Raw genomic sequence first — 18,499 nt, 5'->3', positions numbered from 1 at the left:
CAGGAACCTCAAAATCCCTCCAAGAAATCAAAAAAGAAAGCTGTCACCCTCAAAATTTTTTATGGAGGAAAAACCCAGGCTACAGAGGAAATACTGGATGAAACTCAAACAATGGCAAAACCGAAAAAAAAAATGAAAATTGTCCACAAGCCCTGGAAGAGTCTCAAATGGAGCTTATCATCAGAAAGATGGAAACCCTCTGGAAAGAGAAATGGGAAATGGTTCAAAAAGAAAATCAACAAATTATATTAGAGAACCAAAAAATTACAGCTGAATGCCAAAAGATGAAAGCAGAAAACCAGGCCTTAAGGACCAGAATTGAGCAACTGGAAACCAATGATCTTGCAAAACAGCAAGAATTAATAAAGCAAAGTCAAAAGACTGATACAATAGAAGAAAGCATAAAATATCTCACTGACAAGGTGACAGATCAGGAAGACAGAGGAAGGAGAGACAATTTAAGAATCATTCTGAAAAGCCAGAAATAAATAGGAACCTTGACACCATACTACAAGAGATCATCCAAGAAAATTGCCCTGAAATTCTTGAACAAGGGAGCAAAATTAACATTGAAAGAGTTCATAGAACACCCTCTACACTAAACCCCCCAAAAACAACTCCAAGAAATGTAATTGCCAAATTCCAGAGCTTTCCAGCTAAGGAGAGAATCCTGAAAGAAGCCCAAAAGAAACAATTCAGATACAAAGGAGCACCAATCAGGATCACACAATACCTGAAAGCTTCCACACTGAAGGACCGCAAGGCCTGGAACACAATATTCAGAAAGGCAAGAGAACTGGGTCTTCAACCAAGAATCACCTATTCATCAAAACTGACTATATACTTCCAGGGGAAAATATGGGCATTCAACAAAATAGAAGATTTCCAAGTATTTGTAAGGAAAAGACCAGAACTAAGGGGAAAGTTTGACATTCAAACACAAAGATCAAAAGAAACATGAAAAGGTAGTTATTAAAGAAAGGAAAAAGGAGAAAAATGCTTCTTTTTTTCTCTTTAAAAAAATTTTTTTGTTCAAACTCTCTTCCTTAAGGGCTACAATTAGATCAAATTATATATATTAATATATGGGGGAAATGTTATTTGTAACTCTCAAAAATGTTTTCATTATTATAGTAAATAGAAGAATCATTCATAAGAAAAGAATGGGGCATTAAAGGCTACAAAATGATAAGGGGGGAAAAGGGTGAGGGGGATCGATGGTACTAAGAGATATTTTAAGAAATAAAATAAATAGAATAATTTTGATCACACAAAGACACACATGGGAAGGGGAGGGGAAGAATGCTCTTATAAGAGGGAGAGGAAGAGAGTGCTAATATGTGATACCCAAATATTACTCTCAGTGAAATCAATTCTGAGAGGGAAGAACATCTAGACGCATTGGGATCTTAAAATCTATCTTATCCTACAGGGTAAGGAAGAAGGGGAGACTAAGGAGGGTAGGGGGATCAAAAAATAAAAAAGGGGAGGGAAGGAGAGGGAGGAGGGTACTTAACAGACCCTAAACAACAAAAAAGGGACAAAAAGGGAGGGGCCAGAAAGGGAAGCATATCAAGGGAAGGGAATAAGGGGACTGGCTAAAAGTAAACCACTGGACTAAAAGGACATAGCACAAGAAGAAAGGTCAGAACTAGGAGAGGATATCAAAATGCTAGGGAATTCAAAAATGACAATCATAACTTTGAACATGAATGGGATGAACTCACCCATAAAATGTAGACAAATAGGAGAGTGTATTAGAATCCAGAATCCCACCATATGTTGTTTACAAGAGACACACATGAGGCGAGTAGATACTCACAAGGTCAGAATTAAAGGGTGGAGCAAGACCTATTAGGCCTCAACTGACAGAAAGAGGGTGGGAGTTGCAATCATGATATCTGACAAAACCAAAGTAAAAATAGACCTGATTAAAAGGGATAGGGAAGGTAAATACATCCTGATAAAAGGGATTATAGATAATGAGGAAATATCACTAATCAACATGTATGCACCAAATGGTATAGGACCCAAATTTCTAATGGAGGAACTAGTAGAATTGAAGGAGGAAATATATAGTAAAACCATACTAGTGGGAGACCTGAACCTACCACTACCAAATTTAGATAAATCAAATCAAAAAATAAATAAGAAAGAGGTAAAAGAGGTGAATGAAATCTTAGAAAAATTATAATTAGTAGATATATGGAGAAAAATAAATAGGGACAAAAAGGAATACATCTTCTTTTCAGCAGCACATGGCACATTCACAAAGATTGACCATATATTAGGTCATAAAGACATGGCATACAACTGCAGAAAAGCAGAAATAATAAATGCAACTTTTTCAGATTATAAGGCAACAAAAATAACAATCAGTAAGGGTAGAAGAAGAGCTAAATCAAAAACTAATTGGAAATTAAATAATATGATTCTCCAAAATTGACTAGTCAGAGAACAAATCATAGAAACAATTAATAATTTCATTGAAGAAAATGACAGTGATGAGACATCCTTTCAAACTCTATGGGCCAAAGCAGTACTCAGGGGAAAATTTATATCCTTGAGTTCATAAATTAACAAATTAGGGAGGGCAGGAGATCAATGAATTGGACATGCAAATCAAAAAACTTGAAAGCAAACAAATTAAAAATCCCCAGAAGAAAACCAAATTAGAGATCCTAAAAATTAAGGGAGAAATTAATAAAATCGAAAGTGATAGAACTATTGAACAAATAAATAAGACTAGAAGCTGATATTTTGAAAAAACAAACAAAATAGACAAAATACTAATAAAAAAGAGGAAAGAAGAAAATCAAATTAACAGTATTAGGGATGGAAAGAGAGAACTCACCTCCAATGAAGAGGAAATTAAGGCAATCATTAAAAACTATTTTTCCCAATTATATGGCAATAAATATGGCAATCTAGGTGATATGGATGAATATTTACAAAATTATAAATTGCCTAGATTAATAGAAGAAGAAATAGAATTCTTAAACAATCCCATATCAGAAAAAGAAATTGAACAGGCCATCAAAGAACTCCCAAAGAAAAAATCCCCAGGGCCTGATGGATTCACAAGTGAATTCTATCAAACATTCAAAGAACAGCTAATCCCAATACTATACAAACTATTTGACATAATAAGCAAAGAGGGAGTTCTACCAAATTCATTCTACGACACAAATATGGTACTGATCCTAAAGCCAGGCACACCAAAAACAGAGAAAGAAAATTACAGACCAATCTCCTTAATGAATGCAAAAATCTTAAACAGGATACTAGCAAAAAGACTTCAGCAAGTCATAACAAGGGTTATTCACTTTGATCAGGTAGGATTTATACCAGGAATGCAAGGACGGTTCAATATCAGGAAAACCATCCACATAATTGACCATATCAACAAGCAAACCAACAAAAATCACATGATTATCTCAATAGATGCAGAAAAAGCCTTTGACAAAATACAACACCCATTCCTATTGAAAACACTAGAAAGTATAGGAATAGAAGGATCCTTCCTAAAAATAATAAACAGTATCTATCTAAAACCATCAGCCAACATCTGCAATGGGGATAAACTAGATGCATTCCCAATAAGATCAGGAGTGAAACAAGGATGCCCGTTATCACCTTTATTATTCAACATTGTACTAGAAACACTAGCAGTAGCAATTAGAGAAGAAAAAGAAATTGAGGTTATTAAAATTGCAAGGAGGAGACCAAGCTATCACTCTTTGTGGATGACATGATGGTCTACTTAACAAATCCTAGAGAATCAACCAAAAAGCTAGTGGAAATAATCAACAATTTTAGCAAAGTTGCAGGATACAAAATAAACCCACACAAGTCATCAGCATTTCTATATATCTCAAACACATGTCAGCAGCAGGAATTAGAAAGAGAAATTCCATTCAAAATCACCTTAGACAATATAAAATACTTGGGAATCTATTTGCCGAGACAAACACGGGAACTATATGAACACAACTACAAAACACTTTCCACACAACTAAAACTAGATTTGAGTAATTGGAAAAACATTAACTGCTCATGGGTAGGACGAGCCAATATAATAAAAATGACCATCCAACCCAAACTTATCTGCCTATTTAAGTGCCATACCCATTGAACTTCCAAAAAAACTTTTTTACTGAACTAGAAAAAACCATAACAAAGTTCATTTGGAAGAACAAAAGATCAAGGATATACAGGGAAATCATGAAAAAATGCAAAGGCAGGTGGCCTAGCAGTACCAGATCTCAAACTATACTTTAAAGCAGTGGACATCAAAACAATTTGGTACTGGCTAAGAGACAGAAAGGAGGATCAGTGGAATAAACTTGGGGTAAGTGACCTCAGCAAGACAGTCTATGACAAACCCAAAGACCCCAGTTTTGGGGACAAAAATCCACTATTTAATAAAAACTGCTGGGAAAACTGGAAGACAGTGTGGGAGAGATTAGTTTTGGATCAACACCTCATACCCTACACCAAGATAAACTCAGAATGTATGAATGACTTGAACGTAAAGAAGGAAACAATAAGTAAATTATGTGAACACAGAATAGTATACATGTCAGACCTTTGGGAAGGGAAAGATTTTAAAACCAAGCAAGACAGAAAGAGCCACAAAATGCAAAATAAATAATTTTGACTACATTAAATTAAAAAGTTTCTGTATAAGCAAAACTAATGTAACTAAAATCAGAAGGGAAGCAACAAATTGGGAAACAATCTTCATAACAAAAACCTCTGACAAAGGTTTAATTACTCAAATTTACAAAGAGCTAAATCAATTGTACAAAAAAATCAAGCCATTCTCCAATTGACAAATGGGCAAGGGACATGAATAGGCAATTTTGAGATAAAGAAAGCTAAACTATTAATAAGCACATGAAAAAGTATTCTAAATCTCTGATAATCAGAGAGATGCAAATCAAAACAACTCTGGGGTATCACCTCACACCTAGCAGATTGGCCAACATGACAGCTATGGAAAGTAATGAATGTTGGAGAGGATGTGGCAAAGTCGGGATATTAATGCACTGCTGGTGGAGTTGTGAATTGATCCAACCATTCTGGAGGGCAATTTGGAACTATGCCTAAAGGGCGATAAAAGACTGTTTGCGCTTTGATCCAGCCATAGCACTGCTGGGTTTGTACCCCAAAGAGATAATGAGGAAAAAGACTTGTACAAGAATATTCATAGCTGCGCTCTTTGTGGTGGCAAAAAAACTGGAAAATAAGGGGCTGCCCTCCAGTTGGGGAATGGCTGAACAAATTGTGGTATATGTTGGTGATGGAATACTATTGTGCTAAAAGGAATAATAAAGTGGAGGAATTCCATGGAGACTGGAACAACCTCCAGGAAGTGATGCAGAGTGAGAGGAGCAGAACCAGGAGAACATTGTACACAGAGACTGATACACTGTGGTACAATTGAATGTAATGGACTTCTCCATTAGTGTCAATGCAGTGATCCTGAACAACCTGTAGGGATCTGCTAGAAAAATCACTATCCACAAGCAGAGGACAAACTATGGGATCAAAAACACCGAAGAAAGGCAATTGCTTGAATATAGGGGCCAAGGAGACATAATTGGGGATGGAGACTCTAAATGAACATCCTAGCGCAAATACCAACAACATGGAAATGGGTTCGGAACACAGACACATATATACCCAGTGGAATTGCGTGTCAGCTATTGTCGGCTAGGGGAGGGCTGGTTGGAGGGGAGGGAGGAAAAGAAAATGATTTTTGTATTCAATGAATAATGTTTGAAATTGACCAAATAAAATGTTTAAATTATTAAAAAAAAGAAATAAAAAGAAATAAAAGATTACTATTTAAACCTAAATTATCAAACAGTATTCAATACACTGATAATAAAAAATAGGGGTTCACTAAAAAAAATAGAATCCAACAATATGTTGTTTATAAGAAACATATTTGCGGCACAGAGAAAAACACAAAGTAAAGGTAAGGGGCTAGAATAGAATTTATTGTACTTCAGCTGATGTAAAAAAAAAAAAGCAGAAGTGGCAATCATGATCTCAGACAAAGCTAAAGCAAAAATAGATCTAATTAAAAGAGATGAGAATGGAATTTACATCTTGTTAAAAGGTACCTTAGGCAATTAAGTAATATCAACACTAAACATATATGAATTAAATGGTACAGTCTCCAAATTTTTAAAGGAGAAATTTAAATGAGCTTTAGGAGGAAATAGACTGCAAAACTACACTAGTGGGAGACATCAACTTTCCCCTCTCAGAGCTAGATAAATCTAACCAAAAAATAAATAGGAAGGAAATGAATGAAATTTTAGAAAAATAAGAGTTAATAGTGATCTGGAGAAAAAAATGAATAATAGAAAAGAATATGCCTTTTTTTTTCAGCAGTACATGGCAACCTACACAAAAACTGACCATGAATTAGAGCATAAAAAATTTACAACCAAATGCAGAAAAGCAAAAATAATAAATACATCCTTTTCAGATCATTATACAATAAAATTATAATCAATAAGAGTCCATGGAAAGATAAATTAAAAATTAATTGGAAACCAAATAATTAATTCTAAAAAAGAGGTGGGAGCAGCTGGGTGGCACAGTGGATTGAGAGTCAGGCCAAAAACAGGAGGAGAAATTAACAAAATTGAAAGTAAGAGAACCATTAAACTAATAAATGAGATTAGGAGTTGGTTTTGTTGGGGGGAATAGACCATTAGGTAATTTGATTTAAAAAAGGAAAGAAGAAAATCAAATTACCAGTATCAAAAATTAAAAGAGTGAATTTCCCACTAATAAAGAGGAAATTAAAGCAATCATTAGGAGCTATTTTCCTCAATAATCTGACAATAAAACTGTTCATACTCTTTGATCCTATAATACTACTACTAAGAGATCATAAAGAGGTGGGGGTAAGGACCTACTTGAACAAAAATATTTATAGCAGCTCTTTGTGGTAGCAAAGAATTGGAAACTGAGGGAATATCTCTCATTTGGAAAATGGCTCAACAAACTGTGGTATAAGGTGGTGATGAAATACCCTTGTGCTATAAGAAATGAGGAATAGGGTGGTTTCAGAAAAAGCTGGAAAGACCTACATAAACTTATACAAAGTGAAATAAGCAGAATCAAAAGAACATTGTACACAGTCACAACAATACTGTATGATGCACAACTGTGAAAGATTTGGCTACTCTCAGCAATTCAATGATCCAGGACAATTCTGAAGGACTTATGACAAAGAATACTATCCACAGTTTGAGAAAGAACTGTTGGAGTCAGAATGCAGATCAAAGCACATGATTTTTAACTTTTGACTATTTATGTTTTTATTTTGGGGGTTTGGTTTCATGAGTATTCTCTTACAACAATGGCCAATATGGAAATATGTTTTGTGTGATAATATACATATATAACATAGACCAAATTGCTTACCATCTCTGGGAGGGAAGATAAGTGGGAGGAAGACAATCTGAATCTTATAATTTTGAAAAATGTATATGGGAAAATAAAATATCTTTTTTAAAAAAAGGAAAGAAGACTTCAAATAGGTTGACAAATAGTCAGATGCAACTGAACAACAAAAACATTTAGGAAGAATTATTTTTAAGAGCAACTAGGTGACATAGTAGATGGAGCACCAGGCTTGGAGTCGGATAGAAACCTCTTCCTGAATTCAATCTGATTTTAGGTACTTACTAGGTATGTGACCCTGGGCAAGTCACTTAATTCTAATTCACCTCAGTTTCCTCACCTGTAAGAAGAGCTGGAGAAGGAAATAATAAATCAGTCCAGTGTCTTTTCCAAAACCCCAAATGCGGTCATGAAGTGTTGGACTTTCTTGAAAAGTGACTGAACAATAACACAATATTTAAAACTGAGTGCTCCCTTCCCTTCTGGATGCAGATGATGTCCAGACTATTTCTTGTTGCTCCCATGAGGGATGATGACAGGAATGACTTATCCTATCCCCCTACCCCAGCTGCTATGCAGCCACAAGCAAATGGCAGATGAAGCACCTGCCCTACCTAGCTGAGCCCAAGCCTGGACTTAGAGTAGTCTCTCCTACATTTGTTCTTTCCTGATTTGGGGTCAGGAGTTCTTAACCTGGAAGTCAAAGACACCCAAAGAGTCCATGGATAATGTTCCAAGGAAGGAGGGGGATAAACTTGGACAGGAAAAAAAAATTACAATTTTATTGTCACTAACCTCCACTTATTTTGTAAACCATTATTCTGAGATGGGCTGCCAGTGGGGTTGATGACAAAAAAATCAAAACTTCCTCTCTCAAGTAAACAAGTGTCCATCCCAAGGGGAATGTGTACAAAAGAAAAGTCAACCATACAAGTTTGGAAGGTGCAACAGATCCTAGATCAAACACAACCTAATATCACTGATCTGGACCCAGAAGAGACCTCAGTCACTAATCTGGGGGGTTCTTTGGTGTGTCAGAGGTCTTTTGGCACTCTGATGAAACGTTTGGACCCCTTCTCATCATGTTTACAGGCATATAAAATAATATACAAAGCAAACTTACGATACTAAAATCATTATCCAAATAGTCTTAAAAACAAATTCACAGACTCAAGATTAAGAATCTGCTCTAATCCAAGGCTCTCATTTCGGTTCCAAATGAACAGAGAACCCTGGTAACTAACTTTCCACCAATAAGAGAACAGGTCCAAGCTCAGCCTGTTTTTCCAGAAGATGGTGAACAGGAATTGTTTGGGCAGTGCAAAACCAAGCTGAAATATGCTGATGTGTATTCAGCAATCCCCAACAGTGTTTTATTTTCTGATGGGATTTTGATATCAGTTTTCCAGGGAAAATATAAATGTAGTTGTAAGATAAGTTAGTAAATCCTATTTTGAGTCTGTTGGGGTGTCCTTTGAGTCTTTTAGCATTCTCTTCTGTTATTTGGTATTCTTGTAGAAATTTAATGAACCGAAGAATGTGATAAAAGGGAGTCTATTTTCCCTTCTCTTTAGAGGCCAGGATTGAACCTGCAGTACAAACCACATGATGAATGGTATAGGCAGGCCTAATTTGGACCAACTTGGTAGTTCAGGTTCAAGATTGGAATGAAATAAGACAAATAAAGCATCTAATAGTTAACAAAGAAGGTTTTTATTTAGCCACAGCGAGAAAATAATATTCACTGAGGATAAGGCACTGATTCACCTGGGTGTAGCCTCCTTGCCTCTGTGAAGGCCTTGCTGGTCAATTAAAAGTCTAAGAAGAGTTGCTGATTTCTCTTTGTTGGTTTTTTAAATTTGGGCTACAAGGGAGCTATACCAATGGTCTCTCATGTCAGTTAAAGCTCAAGAACAGTTTCAATACCTTTTAAAGAAAAACTCACCTAACCTGCTGCAAATACTGCTCTTCCCACAACACACCCCTTTGAGGAAAGATCCTAAATGTCTTGGGAAGCCCTTTCCCTTAATAAAAGGCTTCAGGACCATTAATGAACAATGGGGGGCAGGGGGAGTATGAGAAGTGCAACATGAGAGTCAGAAGTGAATTTTGGGTTTCTGAGCAGCACTAGAAGATAAAAAGAAAAACTAAAACCAAAAACTAGCAAAAAAGCAAAACAAAGAACAAGCTATGTTTGTATCCCCTGAAAGAATGCCAGAATATAGGGGAGAAAGAAGACCAGAAACCCCAGGCTTTCTCTTTTCTTCCCTTAGGAAGAGCCAAATCTTGGATCTTAACAATGTGGTCTATGTGGTATGTGATCCTTGGTGATCGATTCACAGTGGGTTTCCCAAAATCAATCGGTGACAATTAGCAAGATCCAAATGATAGCCCAGATGGATGCCACATTCTTATCTCCAGTCAAGGTCATCTGTAGTAAGATAGCGAAGATACCATTGCTCTCTCGTATGCAGCTTGTCCCACTGATGGTGACAAAACTGAGGGCCAACCAGCCCAGCCAGCTAGAGGCTCCCCCCTCCCAGGGATCCCCCTGGTGGGGAGCAGGATCCGGAATCCTTGTCTCTTTGGAGGCCTCCGCCAAGAGACTAACCCTTCTTCTGCAAGAGTTAGATGGACAGTTTCACCTCCCCTGTCACTAGAGAGTCACCACTGGAAACCCTTCCTGAGCTGACCAGTGGTCACTGGGGCTATCAGTAAGGCAGGGGGACCCCGTGGCAATTCTAGAGTTCCCTTGCTTCTTGGAACAGTGTTGAGTTTCTCTAATGGGCAAAATGGGCAGCCAGATTACTCAGTGGACAGAAAGTCAGGCCTGTAATTGGGAAGACCTGGGTTCAAGTATGGCCTGACACTTGCTATGTGTGTGACCACGGGCCAGCCACAACCCCCACTGCCCAGCCCTTAATGCTCTTTGGCCGTGGAACTGATACTTAGTATTGATTCCAAGTTAGAAGGTAAGGGTTTAACAAAATAAAATTTTAAAATGGCGACAAAACAATCTTTGGACTTGATTGGCCCTATGTCCCTTTATGTAGCGTCTTGGTCATCTAAGAGCATAAAAAGTCTCACCCACATAGTCAGGGTGCCTCTGACTTGGTGAATTTCTGAAAACCACATGAATCACCATTTCCTAGCCTGCTGATGAAACCTATTTCCACAAGGAGACAAGAGCTTTCCCAACATGAACTTGAAAGAAGACAATAGTCGATGCCAGCCTTTAGCAATGATGTCCTCCCATACTAGGCCAAGTAAGAAGGAAGGAGGGGGAAAAGGAAGGAAGAAAAGAGAGGGAGAGAGACAGAGAGAGTCAGAGACAGAGACAAAGACAGAGACAAGTTCTACAGAATCATTCTTAAATAATTCCAATATTACAATCTCTAGGCATGGTGCAGGCTTGCCACATACAGCAGGTACGTCTGGAAATCACCATCACCTCCAAATTACACAATTATGCAAATTCAACAAACCTGATTCATCACTTCTCTCATCTTCAGGGCAGAGGGGGTCTTTATTACATTTTATTTTTTAGATCAATGAACATCCCAACTTTGTCCCTCTCCCTCCCCCGATGAAAAAGGAAAAACAACATCTCAAAATCCTGTCGCAGGGCACATTCACATCTGACTCTAGATAATGCTTAATGCCCCTAGCTGACACTCTTCCTTGACCAGGTCAGTGGGGAATGAGACCACCAGAAGCTCAACCCTCTGCCCAGCTTCTCCTACACTTTAATGAGGCCAAATCTGTGACTTCTGCACCAAACAATGTAGGTCAGGTCGGATCTGGGCTAGTCTGGCAGCTGAGGTTCAAGCCTATAATGCGAGGTGCCTCTCTTGGAACACCCAATGGTTAACAAAAGATGGCTGACTCAGCTATAGCAGAGAAAGGACATTCAAACAAGGGCACAATAGCTAGGCTGCCAGTCAGAAGCCTGAGAGAGAAGCTGCTGACTCCTCTTGGGTAGAATTTTTGTACTTAGGCCACAAGGAAATCACATCAATGGCCAGAACCGTAGTTCTCTGAATCAATAAGCTTTTTATTTTTTTAAGTGATTTTTTTCCAGATTACACATCAATATGATTTTTAATATTTGTTTTCTGACGTTTCGTAGTTCATGTTCTCCCCCAAAAAGAAGGTAATATGATATAGGTTGTACACATATTATCATACAATACATATGTCCATGTTCTTCATGTTATAAAACAAAACACATATCGCTTATACTAGAGAAAAATGTATGGGGGAAATAAAGTGAAGAATGGCATTATTCAATGAAGGTGGATATCCTTTTTCATTTTGAATCCCTTGGAGCTGTCCTGAAACCTTGCCTTGTTGATAATGTCATTTGCAATCAATTATACACTATTGTTGTATAGTTCTCCTGCTCTCTTCACTTTATATCAGTTCATATGTTTTCCCAAGTGTTTTTGTGATCATCTTGTTTGTAATTTCTTGTGGCAAAATAATATTCCATCACAACCACAACTTGGTCAGCCATTCCCCAATTGATGGATATCCACTCAGTTTCCAGTTCTTTGCAAGGGCTGCTAAAAATATTTTTGTACAAGTAAGTTCTTTCCCTCTCTCCTTAATCTCTTTGGAGTTTCATATTTTCCTCAAATTTTTCATTCTTTTTATTTTGTTTTATAGATTCTTGCTGCCTTGTGAAGTCATTTGCTTCTAGTTGTTGGATTCTAATTTTTAGAGACTGAATTTTATCCCTGGCTTTTTAGTCATCCTCCTTCTGGTCTGATTTTCTTTTGTAGGTCATCTTTCATCTTCTTGCCTTGTTTTTAAGCTGGTTAATTTTGGCTTTCAAGACACTATTTTCAGTTTTCAGATAACTTATTTTGCTTTTTAAGTTCTTTTCCCAATTGTCTTCATACTCTCTTAAATATTTTTTGAATTGTGTTTTGAGTTCTTCCAAAGCCTGTGTCCAATTCACTGGAGTTTCTGTGGTTTTTGCTTGGTGTTTTTTGGTCCTTCTTGCTCTTTGTTCATTACCTAGATAGAAGTTGTCGACTGTAATTTCTTTTTCTTTTTCTGTTGTTTTGTCATATTTTTTTTCCTTTTTTCCCCCCTGTCATTGGCTGTAATCTTGCTCCTCTGATTATTTGCTGGATCTGTGGGTCTGGGCTATTTTGTCCTGAAGGGGCTTCTTCACTGCTCTGCTGATTGACTAGTTTAGGCTAATGGTATTTATGAAGCCTGAAGTCAGATCTTCCCCAGCTAGCAGCAGAAGCTGAAGGTGTAGTCGAAGGGAGTTGTGCTTCCAGTCCTGTTAGCATGGTATTCTACAGCCTTTGCCCTGGGATAGGAGTCAGCTGGATTCTTACAGCAGCTCTCAGTTTGGATTATGAGGGAGGGGTATTGGAGCTTGAGCTTCCCTGCCCTCTGAAGGCTTCTTATCTGCCCTATTGATAAGATTAAGCCAGAGTGAAGTTGATCTGCAGAGCTGGATGTGCTCTGAGGCCAAAACCTCAAGAAAAAGGGGGTGGGTGGGGATGGAATGTTTTGGTTGTGTCCTCTAGGCTGCCCTCTCTGCACTTCTCTTCCAGTTGCCTGCCTCCCTGCCCTCTGTGTTCAACGCTCTGAGCCTGGCACAGCTGTGCCAGCAAGGCACTCCCTCCTAACTAGCACCCTTGCATGCCCAGAAATTCTAATCACCACTGGAGACTCAGAACTATAGGTGGAGGAGGGGTCCTGGGACCTTCCTTCTTCCTTTCCCTTGAACCTGAGTGTTGAAGAATTCAGGCTTTTTTTGGCGTACCTTTTAAGTTGAATCCAGCAGGAGGGTCCTCCAGCTCTGTTCTGTTGTTAGATTTGGTTTTCTGTCCCCTCGAACCCCCTTTGTTTTTGATTGGTGTAGAAGGGTTTTAGAGGTCTGGACTTTTGCTGCATCTAAGATGCCATCTTGACTCCACCTCTTCCTTAATCTCTTTGGAATATAGACCTAGTGGTAGTATTGTTGGGTCAAAGGGTATATTATGGCCCTTTGGCCATGGTTTCAGAGTGCTCTCCAGAATGGTTGCACGCCTTGCAGCTCCACCAAGAGTATATTTGTGTTCCATTTTTCCCACATCCTCCATTTATCTTTTTCCCTTTTTTTCATGTTAGCCAATCTGATAGGTATAAGGGTGTACCTCAGAGTTGTTTTTAATTTGCATTTATCTAAATAATAGTGATTTGGAGCCTTTTTTCATGTCTAAAGACAGTTTTAATGTCTTTATCTGAGAATCACCTGTTCATATCCTTTGACTATTTATCAATTGGGGAGTGCTTTCATTCATATAAATTTGATTCAGTTCTACATGTATATATTTGAGAAATGAAGTCTTTGTCAGAGACTTGCTATAAAGATTTTTTCCTATTTTGTTTCCCTTTTAATCTTGGTTCCATTGATTTTGTTTGTGCAAAAGAACATTTAATTTAATGCAAAGCTATCTATTTAAAATCTTATAATGTTCTCTTTTTCTCGTTTTTACCTAACTTCTTTCCTTATCCATAAATCTGACAGGTAAACTCTTTGGGGCTCTCCTAATTTGTTTATGGTATCATCCTTTATTTCTAAACCATTTTGACTTTACCTTGATATATGGCATGAGATGTTTATCTATGCCAAGTTTCTGCCATACCATTTCCCATTTTTCCCAGTTTTTGTCAGATGGTGAGTTCTTCCAAAAGCCTGGATCTTTGAGTAAGTCAATTAAGTCTTGAGGAAGAGTTTCGATACTTTTAAAGGAAAAATTAACCTAACTTATATGGTAGATATTGCTCTCACAACATTGAGATACAGAGCAGAAGATCCCCATAAGGAGAGAGAGTGTAAGATTTAAATTAATCTCCAATAACTCCATGTATTATATTTTATAAAGTTTATTAATAATTACTTGAAGAAGAGGAAGTAAAAATTGGAAGTACAAAACTTAAGTATGACCACATGAGTAAATTCTCCTGCCAAGCTCTCCCCACACCCCCAGCCACCACAGCCAAGTTCCAAGGAGAAGAGAGGGAGGGTGGAGCTACACAAAACTTTTATCTTCCCTCCTTTCCTTACCTAATGTAGATGGGTAGATATATAAACCAGATGCTGAGAGAGAGAATCCTGAGGAGCAAATTCTAATTACATAGGAGTGAATACAGTGTTCCAGCCCTCAAGAGTTCAGCCTTCATTTTTTAAAATGTGATCCTATTGGGAGAACTAGGCAGCTCACTGGATAGAGGGCCAGGCCTCTAGATGGGAGATCCTGGATTCAAATGTGGCCTCAGACACTTCCTAGCTGTGTGACCCTGGGCAAGTCACTCAACCTCCATGGCTTAGCCCTTATCACTCTTCTACCTTGGAACCGATATACAGTATTGATTCCAAGACAGAAGGTAAGGGTTTTAGCAAAAATAAATAACTAAATAAAGTAAAATAAAATGCATTCCTTCTGATTTGCCCTACTATATAAGCTGAAATAAGAGCTCAGAGTTTAGATTCAAGGGCTCTGTACAAACAGGTCACAATTTAAATCTCTGGATTCAATTCAACTCCCCCTTCCCTCCCTTTCAAAAATACTTTCTAGTTTCAAAAAACAAATAATTCATCATTAACATGAAGGCTACACATTCTCAACTCAAATATTAATTAACAAAAATGTGTTAATCACTTAATATGTCAGGTACTGTGCTAGGCCAAAGAACACATACACAAATTTGATATAGTTTCTGCTCTGAAAGAGCTTACATTCTTCTTTTTTTTTTAATAGTATGATTTAATGTTCTACATTAAGAGTTCATAAATTCTTTCTTGGAAAGTAAATTTTTGAGGAATGGGTCCTGACAAGATGGTAGACTCCTCTCATAAGACATATAATGGAGTAAAAGAAAAGAAATTGAGTCAAATTTCATGTTTCTAGCTTAAGCTCCTTTTCCCCACATCCATGCCAACAGGACATGATGAGGTAGCCTTTTAATAATAGGTAGTAACCAACCAATGGTGAAGGAGGTAGGGACTGAGTCGCTTAAGGACTAGATAAGAGGGAGCCTCATGTTCTCACTCTGAAGGAGCTTACATTCTAATGAGGGTAACAACTTGGAAAAAGAACCACTAAGGTAGTCAGAAAGACCACACAGAGCCAAAGTTCTGGGACTCTGGAAACAGTGTCTCTGAGAGAATGCACCACCAAAGATGATTCTCCAAAGAGTAACAGAACTTGTGGTCTTATATACCTTTTGGGGAACAAAGGACAGGGAAGTATAACTGATTAGCTCTACAATGGATACAAGAAAATGAGGAGCACAGGGCTTGATTAACAGGAAGAGGCTGATACTTTACACTGGATACAAAAAGATGTTTGCAGCCAGGGGCTGGACTACCTGGAGGAGTCTAGGATGGGGATAAACTAGGAAGACAAAAAGGGTATGTAAGACTTGAATGCATACTAATCTTATCTAAACTGGGATCATTAAGTACCTTAAGGTCTACCAATCAGTCTGGGATTTCTCCCAGAGTAAGTTCCTAAAGGACAGAGGCAAACTTGGGGGTTCCCAAAACCCTGTTGACAAGGGCAAATACAAAAAACACTAAGGACTGGAGACTAGTAAAAGACTTTTGCTCTAGTCAATTCTACAGAAATTATGGACAGAATCTGGGCCCCTAGAACCTGATATATGGCTAGATGAGATGTGGAAATACCACCTTGATATAGTGAGCAGAGGAAAATTTTCACCCAGTCACTCACCATTCAGGATATCTAGGAATTCCAGGGGGGAAATCCCAAACAGAACAGATTAACTTCAAGCTGGTGAATTAAGTCTAAAAGCATAACTAGATCAATTTTCAGAAAAGGAAATTAAAAGAGACTTGTTCACCTCAAGAGCACACATCTAATCCAAGGCATCTCAGAATCCAACATCCTCTTTAAAAATGAGTATGTGAAGCCAAGAGAGATGAAATAACATACCTCACATCTCCAACCTAGCAGACACTAGTACAAAGCTGGAGTTGGATCTCAGGCCAGGGCTTCTGATTCTAAACATGGTAAGGTGTGAAGTGGAAATTCAGGGGACCTTGAAAATGTCAAAGTACACTCTTTAACCACTATTAAAAAATATGGCTGGGGAAATCCATCACTGAAAATACAATGCTTTATTGAGAGAGAGAAATCGGGGAACTGTCTCAAATCATTGTAAGACAACTGCCCAAAAATTCACAGAAAAATCCCTTCTAGGAGAATTCTGATACAATCAAGTCTCCCTGAAAGGTTTATAACATTTTCAGAATGGTTGGGGACAGAATTTTGAATAGCTTTACAATGGCTTCAAATTAACATCTTTAAAAAGGTGAAGTTTCTCAGTGGATACATCCAAGCAAATCAACATTTTAAAGAAATGACCTAGACGGTGGAGATAGATATAAAGAGGGGAGTAATTCAGGACTGGATTATCTAGGAGGGGCTGATGTGAGGATCAGTCAAGCCATTAGGCTGGACTTCCTGGAAGATGCTTAAATAGATACAATACAAAGATATAATAGGAGAGACCTCTAAGACAAAAGGGTATTGTACTCAAGATTGGTACTTAGGATTTAAGACCATCTGCCTGGGATTCCTGTTCCAGGCAAATTCCCATACAAACTTACTTAAGGCTGTAACACCTTTATAAGGATGGGGATGGGGAATTGGAGATATTAATAATTCTTAATAACTGGAGAATAACACACTAATTTCTCACTCCACACAGTACCTTGCCAGGTACCAAACTGTCTCTCTATGGATTTCATTTTAAATGTCAGACTATCTGATTTTTGTGGCATTTGGTGACCTACATAAGAAACTTAAGAGATGATTTGATCTTAGCCACTGAAATAAACAGAAACAGATACTTTAGGAAGTGAACGGGAGGTGGACCACTAACAATTCATCCTCTCTTTTTTAATTTCTCACAGTACTTTGTCTAATAGTACAACTGCTCACTGATTTCCTTATAACAATATGTGGAGGATATACAAATGTAACTTGAACTATTTTACAAATAGAGAAACTGAGACTGCGATGTTATGACTATATACAAGGAAATGCTGGAGACAGAACTGAAATCCAGGCCTTCTGGTTCCAAATCCAATACTTTTTCTGCTTCCTGCTTTTACTTCTCTGTTGTACTTTCTCAATTTACTTTGTATTATCCTTTTTTGTTTAGAGCTCTCTCAGCCAAATAAGTCTTATCTCCCTATTAGATTGGAGGGTAAGGATTCCTTTGTATCCACTACTGGGATACATATTTCTTCAAAGGAAATTTGAGTAATACTTGTTATCTTTATTAGGACATCTATCACACATGCAAAAAACACCTCTCCCTTGGAATCAGACATTCAGAGCTAGAAAAGGTGTTAGAAAGAACACCTTTATAAACCTCTCATTCTAGAGTTGAAAGTGAGGCCCTATAATTTGTGCTGGGAGAACATTATACAGAAAGACTGACACATTGTGGCACAATCAAATGTAATGGACTTCTCTATTAGTATCAATGCAATGATGAGGACAATTCTGAGGGACTTATGAGGAAGAACACTATCCACACCCCAAGAAAGAACTGTGGGAGTAGAAACTGCTTGATCATATGATTCAATGGGGATATGATTGGGGATATAGATCTAAACGATCATCCTAGTGCAAATATCAATAATATGGAAATAGGTCTTGATCAATGACAAATGTAAAACCCAGTGGAATTGCGTGTTGGCTATGGGAGGGGTTGGGGGAGGAGAGGGAAAGAACATGAATCTTGTAACCATGGAAAAATATTAAAAATTAATTAAATAAATAAACTTAAAATAAATAAATGAATATTACTCTGTGTTAGCATCAAGTACTCCACAAAGAAAGGTGAAAACCTTGTCCAAAAAAGTCCCTGCCCTCAAGGAGCTCACATTCTGATACTTTTGTATTTTAATTTAAAAACAATTAGGGGTATGATAATAAACCTGTAACATTTTAGTCATTTTGACTACAAATGTAATTTTATAAAGAAAATTTCAAGCATACTAACAAGAAACTTCAGAGACCCT

Source organism: Monodelphis domestica, chromosome 5, assembly GCF_027887165.1.
Source record: "Monodelphis domestica isolate mMonDom1 chromosome 5, mMonDom1.pri, whole genome shotgun sequence".
Lineage (NCBI taxonomy): Eukaryota > Metazoa > Chordata > Mammalia > Didelphimorphia > Didelphidae > Monodelphis > Monodelphis domestica.
The sequence above is the reverse complement of the archived record's forward strand: the minus strand, read 5'-3'. Positions refer to the sequence as shown.